Below are 8,152 nucleotides of genomic sequence, written 5' to 3' on the forward strand. Positions count from 1 at the left end.
TTTAATGTTTGAAACTACAACGCACCTGACACCGTGTTAAATTAGTTAACGTTAGTGAATGAGCACCAGGAGCCAAATACAGCCAGTTTGGTATGTGCAAAAAATGTTGGTAAGAAGAACGTGCGATTTCCACAGTTGCAAGTAGGTGCAAGAATTGAGATACAGCTAGGGGCTTAGGACTAATGGGCTACGAGAATGAACAGGACTGCGTCCAAAAGCCTGGCGCAGGTGAAAATGGTTGAATATCCCCCTATGTAAATCTATGCGACTACAGTCTGAATGTGCATAAGCATGTATCAGTTTTTTCTTTGACAATGCAAAGGTGACGGTGTTGAACATCTATGAATCATTATCCACCTAATTAGGTGCAAATGTAAGTTGTGAGCAGGATGCAACGAGGTATCAAGGGGACTTAGAAAGACTAGCCGAATTGGCAACAACTTGGTAAACGGAATGTAACATGAAGAAATCTATGTTTCCTCTTTGGTAGGAAAAATAAAAAAGCAGAGTATATTTGAAATGGTGAGAGAAATGCGAAAATGGTGGTGTCCAGAGGAACCTGGGTGTTCTTGTACACGAAGCGCTGCTCGTTAACATACAAGTACAGAAAGCTATTAAGAAAGCAAATGGTGTGTTGGCCTTAAATTCAAGTGGATTTGAGAAGGATAACATTGCTATAGAGGAGGTGCAAGCAAGCTTCGCCAGCCTAGTCCTGGGATGGGGTCAGTTGTCCAATGATGAGAAATTGAGTAGACTAGTGCTATATTCTCTAGATTTCAGAAGAAAAGGAGTAGATATCATTGAATATACAAAATTCGTAAAGGGCAAATGTCAGGAGGCCGTACCCTCTGGCTGGGGTGTCCAGAACCAAGGGACATAGTCTCAAAATGAAGGCATGGCCAGTTAGGACAGAAATGAGAACGAACTTGTTCATTCAGAGAGTGATGAATCATTGGAATTCTGTCCCCCAGATGAGAATGGACGCTCCGTCTTTGAGTTTTTCGCGGTGGATGTCGGTCGATTATTGAATCTTAGGCGAATCATGGGATATGATGACAGTGCTGCAAACAAGAGTTGAGGTAGAAGATCACCCATTACTTTCTTTTATTGCAGAGCAGGCTCGAGGGGGCCGAATGGCCTATTCTGTTCCTAATTATTATCATGTTCTTATTCACTTCTCACGCTTAAAAATGGGGATGCCAGCAATAGACACGGCGAATATCATAAGCTTGTGAATTCTTTTTTTGAAAACAAAAATATTTGGTAAAGCACAGTTCTTCTTTGATACTTTGTATGACAAGATATGAATTGACATATCTATTTGCATTGCAAACTTCCACGGTACTGACTTTGCATGTCTCTAATCTATGCACAATGTTGTGAGTGCAAATTCTGGAAGAGTTAATACAGAATTGACATAACAGCCCATTTGGCAATTTAAAAGCATCATATAAATAAGAAGTCTCCTGTAACACAACACTGGTGTTTCGGGAAAACAGTTGTATTTTTATTTATTGTGAATAAATTGGAAACAATATGTTATCGTATGTGTCTGAATACTCATAAAGCTATTTGTATTGCTCAATAAAAGTAGAACATTAAGTGGTTAATGAATCTAGTTGTTCGAGCCAATGTAACTAACATAACGTGTGGCACATTCCCGCGAATTAGCTGCATGGAGGTTCTCTCGTATATCAGTCAATTTCCTTTGAACTAATCTTAATATTTGATCATTTTGCAGCCTTCTGATTAGCAGCACAGATATCGCTGTTTCTCGCGGAAAATGGGATATCCACTAATATATCGAATCGAACGAATCTACTACCCTATGCTTGCAGTCTTTGGTGTCACCGGTAAGATATTACATCCAGTTAGTCATATTGTAACGCCCTATGTGATGATTACTGTTCCTGTAGGGTGGCCAGCCCAGCGACACCTTTGTTACAAATTATTTTCTGTACAGCTTACATTGAACTGGATCATCGAAATGTGCAGGCCAATAAATCCATCTCGGGCAGTGGTTCAAAACGGGCGGTAGAGGATCGGGTGCCCGTTGGTGGCAGCATCAGCTATTCGGTCCCACGTGCAGTCAAAGTTACTATCTATAACGGGTGGACGATCCGTTACCGCCCATTTTGCGAATCGCCCTAGAGCCATTTCTAGAATCAAATGCACTTCTTTGTCGAAAGGTTAACGTTTGCTGAGTATTTGGCAGAAGCAATATTGCCGAATTAGCCTAATCTCATGTGCATTGTGGAATTTTCCATCTAAAATAGACATAGACATCTGATCAGAAATAGTACAGAAACGCTTTGGGACATGTTGGTTTACTGTCATGATTTTAATTAAGTTGTACATGCGAGGACGATTGGGGACAAAAGGGTCGCAATTAACATTGCAGCAGAAAGTAGTTTCCAGTTTCCTAACTCATAAGGTTCACTTTGTTCATCAGTTAATTTGTCTCTGCATAAAAGTGGGATGTTACATATATTCGCTACAGTCGCATCCTGCTCTTCACTTGCTCAGTTAAAGTCTTTGAAGGTGAAATTGTCACCAATATTCAAGTTGCACTGAATCGTATCACAATGAAACAAATCTGATTCTAGAACTTGATGGAAGAATAACCTCATAGACCCCATTCCAGTTGTGTTCACATATTTCTTCATTAACATGATAGCTTGTTATATTATCAATTGTGTTGCCCTCGGGCTGTAAAAGCCACTCCCTTGTTCCTGCCATGAGGTACCATGGAACGATTGAGTCGCCCTGCTGCGAGTATTGCGTGGAATATGTGCTATTGGCCTGGAATTTGTTGTGATTAAGATGGCGAACTAAAATCATCCACAGTTATTATCCCTTTGAACCTGACCACTTGATCATGATTAAGGGCATATGCATCAAACAAGAAAATCCTGAATTTGTAGTCACATATTCACTATTTTACACAGGCTTTGCTGAGCCCCGCCCCTTCTCCACCTCCATTAGCCTGGTTACACTGTAAGCAGGGAAAGTCTAACTAACCAAGACTTGTCTTTTCTGTCTAATCTCGCTGTTAAACGAAAGATTAACATATCGCCTTGTTGCAATAAGGTAACTGGGGTGTAATCGCCTATTGCCAGCTAAAGAAAAGTTATGCTCTTGGAAAATTAATTTGGATTTGTAGCGTGATCAAAGTTTTGCATAACAATGAAAATAACAATTATTATTAAACTTAAAAATATACATTTTTTAAATTATTGCTAGTATTTATATCAGTTTTACCTTGTCCCATGCGAGAACCTCAATATTTATTCTGTTGCCAACAACATTTTTAAACTGTCTGAATAAAAGCAAAATCGCCACATCCTGTTTGCTGGTCGGTGAGAATTATGGATTTTGATTGTCTGCTCAGACAGATTGTTGATGTCACGACAGTTCTCATTTGGGTGTTCCCCCCATTCTGCACTGATCTGACTTGCACGTCGTCAGAGAGATCGCAAGATGGTTTTGTGCAGCTGTCTTCGGGACCAACAATGATTGCCTTTGCGTCGCTGTTGACTGTATATGCCAGACCAATTCTTTACCTGAAGAAGAAGTAGTGCAGCTGAACCATATAGTTGCACGTAAAGTTTGCAACCAACACAAAACTCCACGAAAATAATGTTATTTAAGTTAATTGAGCTGGAAAAGCGATAGGTTAGCGCCTCCTGTCAGGAAGCTAATTGTTTAGTGATTGGTTGCGGTGAATGCAGCAACACACGCAAACCTCGGTGCCGAATTAGCACTTGCGCTAACTCATCGTACCTGTGCCTCTGGTAATTCGCATATTGTGATGTCATAAAGTGCGCAGTGCTCCATTAGTGCCCTGGATAGAACATTAACTCGCGCACCCTGCAGTATCAATGCACTCCGAAGTTGACAGCGAGAGGATGCGTTACAAATCCGGATGGCCAATAGGCGAGCAGTAATTAAAGGATCTGCTGTTCAGCTCGACTACACTTTATTATTTGCACTCGTCTGGTGCCTGTGCAAAGTTTTTCCTGTCTCAGTCGTGCAAGGTGTCCAAGCCCTTCACTTTGTAGAAGTGTTCACGACGATAATGTGAGTCATGCCGGTCGCCTTCAAAACAGAGCTGGTGGACAACTAGCTGATGCAACATCATTGGGCTTTCCATTATGCGTTGGACACAGCTTCACATGCCGTTAGCACTGTGCTCGTCATGGTTTAGTGTTCTTTGCGGCCTCCCCTCTCTCGCACGTTATAACCCTAAGAGAAGATTGGTGCTTGAATTAGCACTCCACTTTCCACTTGGTCTGCCAAAACTAAATACCGCTTAGAGCGATTGATTTAAGTCTAGTACAAATTTTTCCACTTTTTAATATTTAACGCCCAACTGCGGCATTACCGAATTTCTAGAGGATTAATAACTCCGCAGATGTGTATATTGGGCCTTGCACATGATTATTGCTAAAGGGCTGAAATGCAAAGTCGACTGCCGTGGAAATCAGATGATGCGGATCAGAAACCCGATATTCGCACGGCTGATCTTCCTTTTTATTTGTACTGCTATTATTTCACTTTTAACGTGACATCTCAACTCATTATTTCATGATAATATTTTATTTCCTTTTTGATATAATGTCTTATATCAATAGTTGATGTTTCCATAATTTCATCATTCTATGTTCTAATTATTTTAAGTACCTGTTGCTTTTATATTTTTATTTCATTGCAATCTCTCAAGTCAATATGCTACTTCTGTTTTACTGTGTGTTTTACTTTAATGAATGAATCCCTGAATTTACTGCATATATTTGTGATATTTCTTGTACTTTCCAAAACCATTACAGGTATTCGTGTTTCAGTTGTCTCCTTACTGTCAGCTGCTAAACCTTTCTTGGATTTATTTATTTTAGTGTTCTTCACTGTCCTCTCAATTCAATGACGTTTGAATACACCTCATATAAACATTCTTATCGTCAATGATCTGAGCAAGGGTCTGCAGTCCAAACTTTATCTCCTCTCCTGTACATGAAGGTGCACGCCCGACTGATATTTTGCAGCACTTTATCCTGGATTCTTCCTAATTTGCACTTTTTAAACTTCCCGGTATATAATCTCACAATTCCACGTTATCTCTCTTGTTTTTAACATAACTCCTTATCTCAAATTAGTATTTGTTACAGCTGTTTTATTTCACACTGTACATGCAACTTCCAAAATCATTATCATTATATTCCGAGCATAAATATTCAATTTGTCATTGATTGTCTACAGTTGACTCTTACGTTATGTTCATCACTGAATCCCTTCTTGCATTGTGATACTTTATATCTTACATTTAGAGTAATCTCATAATCCTTAATGATTGTCCGACTGTTAAAGGAGTTGCCTTTCTTGAAACCTGGCGATTCGTTATTCAATTCTATTGTGTCATTTCATCCGCCAACAAGATTATTTTAGAGGTCATTATTGATTTGTGGTTTTACTTTAATTCACAAAGCTAGCCATGGAAAAAATATTGTATAAGCCACTCAATTTATTATGGCTCTCTAAATTTTATTGCATAGCTCATCACTGTGAACTTTCCATTCTTTACATGTTTTATTTATTTTTAATATTGCAATCCATTTGAATCCAACCTTTCTTAGTCTCCAATGAATTTCACCATGCTCTTCTATGCGGCTCATTGAAAAATGCATTATATAAATTTCTCTATTTTGTGGTTGTCCAATTTTGCTATTATTTTCATAATATGAAACATGCGTGGGCTACGAGCGAAATAGTCATTTACCAACGGCACAGACCAAAAACCTAGCAGCAATTGACACGAGATTGTGGTAAACAGAACATATTGGCAGAGTCTAAACTAAATTTTGTATTCCTATTTCTTCAAGTTAACATGGTGGCGATTGTGATACTCTCCCGCAGAAAGTGTGGTCTCTCCAAATGCATCACTCGCTATCTGGTGGGAATGGCAGCGGCCGATCTATTTGTTGTTGTCACTGATGTAATTCTGAATCGCATTAATATTATGTATTTTCCTGTTAATTTCTTGTCCATCACTCCTGTATGCTCTGTGTTGGTTGTGTTGTGCATTGCATCCATTGATTGTTCGGTATGGTTTACGGTTGCTTTCACCTTTGATCGCTTTATAGCCATTTGCTGTCAGAAGCTCAGAACGAAATATTGCACGCAGAGAACTGCGACTGTGGTTTAGGAGGCGTGTGCGTGGTTAGCCCTATTAGATGTATCCCCTTTTACTTTACATTCCAGCCTAAAATTATAATTGACCAAGTTCCCTGGTTTTGTTTTTCGAATGAAAGCACTATAATTCGCCTTTTTGGAGCGCATATGAGTGGATTGATAGTATTATAACCCCTTTAGTACCGATCTGTTTAATTGTTTCGTTCAATGCACTAACGGTCAGACACATTATAGCGGCAAATAGAATCCGCAGGGGTCTCCGGAACAATGGTCAGGATCAGAATGACCAAAAGATGGAGAACCGGAAAAAATCCATGATATTGCTGTTTACTCTATCTGGTAATTTCATACTTTTGTGGATGATATATGTAGTGTATTCGCTAAATTGGTTAGTGGAAAACTATAATTATATCGACAAATACCTCAATACTCCGCTGTATCGGGTTCAGCAGGTTGGATTCATGCTGCAGCTTCTTTCTGCTTGTACAAATACGTGTATCTATGGATTAACCCAGACTAAATTCAGAGAGGAGTTGAAGAGTGGGATGAAATATCTGTTTACTCTAAATGGAAAATTACTTAAATAAAAGCATCAAAAGCAATATTTTTTCAATCAAGGTCACTTTTATTTTATTTGGAATGGCTGCTTGGGTAAGTAATAGGCCCGAGGATGAATGATGGATATGAGCTTTTTTTAAATTCAAGCACACTGGTGGATTTCAATCGATAGACTTTTCCTCCCACCAACATTACTGCTACCCATTGGTGTTGTCAGAAACCAGCTAATCTGAATATTTATTGATCTACTGCAACATGTGGACAGGAGTTGTGGGTTTACTGAATGTAAACTGGGAGAATTTGACAAGGAAAAAGAGAGAAATATGTATGTCGACGAAGGAATTGCTGACACAGGAAGCAGATTAATAATATTTTAGTATGCAGGATGTGGCGTGCGTTAGGGCCACCTCCTTCAAGTCGACATGGCACTAGAGTCTCAAAACTCATTTAATTAGCTGATTAAATTGCCAAGGCAGATCGTGATGTAGCACTCTGTCAGGAGCGCTCTAGGGCCCCACTTTACTAACTGAAGTTCCGCCTTATGACAGAGGACCTGAAATGTGTATGTAATCGTGCCTGGTCCCGATACATGAATTGGCGTCTTCACTTCGAACACTGAGCTGCGTAGCTTCAGTCTCAGTGGAATGCCCACATCAAGCGGGACTCCAGAAAAGGCAACGTTGGTTTGGGCGGATTCTCATCAACAGAGTATCCACAGGCGAATCCCCCTCACACTGGCTGCATTGACACTGCAACATTATCACCATGAAAAAATGCACTAACTCCGTAGGAGCATAGTCCTTACAATACGAAAGTCTATGCATATGGGCTTTCAATATACTCTTCTGCACCCTTTCCCATCAAGAGGATATAATTCAAATCATGTTGATACATTTCATAGACGTCGCTGTTGATGGGTAAGTGGAAGCACCACGGGAGCAGCAGGTTAGATATTCTATTTTGAAAAAATACATGTTGCATACAATGTTTACATCATGGGTAGATTATGAACATTTATCCCCTTAGAATGGAATTTGCTTAATTTATATAACGACTGACAGAACACCCAACATAGGAACAGGGTTAATTTCTTGAGCCTTTCGAGACTGTTCCACCATCCAACATCATAGGCAGTCCCTCGGAATCGAGGAAGACTTGCTTCCACTCTAAACATGAGTTCTTAGGCAACTGAAGGCCCCGCCTGCACGCTGAAGTGGATGGAAAAGATTGAATAAGTACAGGGGACATATCCCCGGAGACCTGACCAATATTAATCACTCAACCAGCTTCATTAAAAAAAACTGATGATCTGGTCATTATCATATAGCTGTTTCTGGGAGCTTGCTGTTTGCAAATTAGTTGCCGCGTTTCCTACATTGCATCAGTGAATGCACTTCAAATAACACAT

At 39.7% G+C, this 8,152-nt stretch overlaps 1 pseudogene; it reads left to right on the forward strand.

The window, feature by feature from the left end:
• The first annotated feature begins 1,783 nt into the window (after positions 1 to 1,783).
• On the forward strand, positions 1,784 to 6,773 carry LOC139241323 (probable G-protein coupled receptor 139; annotated as a pseudogene).
• The last annotated feature ends 1,379 nt before the right edge of the window (positions 6,774 to 8,152 follow it).

The sequence above is a fragment of the Pristiophorus japonicus genome, unplaced genomic scaffold, assembly GCF_044704955.1.
Source record: "Pristiophorus japonicus isolate sPriJap1 unplaced genomic scaffold, sPriJap1.hap1 HAP1_SCAFFOLD_104, whole genome shotgun sequence".
Taxonomy (NCBI): domain Eukaryota; kingdom Metazoa; phylum Chordata; class Chondrichthyes; family Pristiophoridae; genus Pristiophorus; species Pristiophorus japonicus.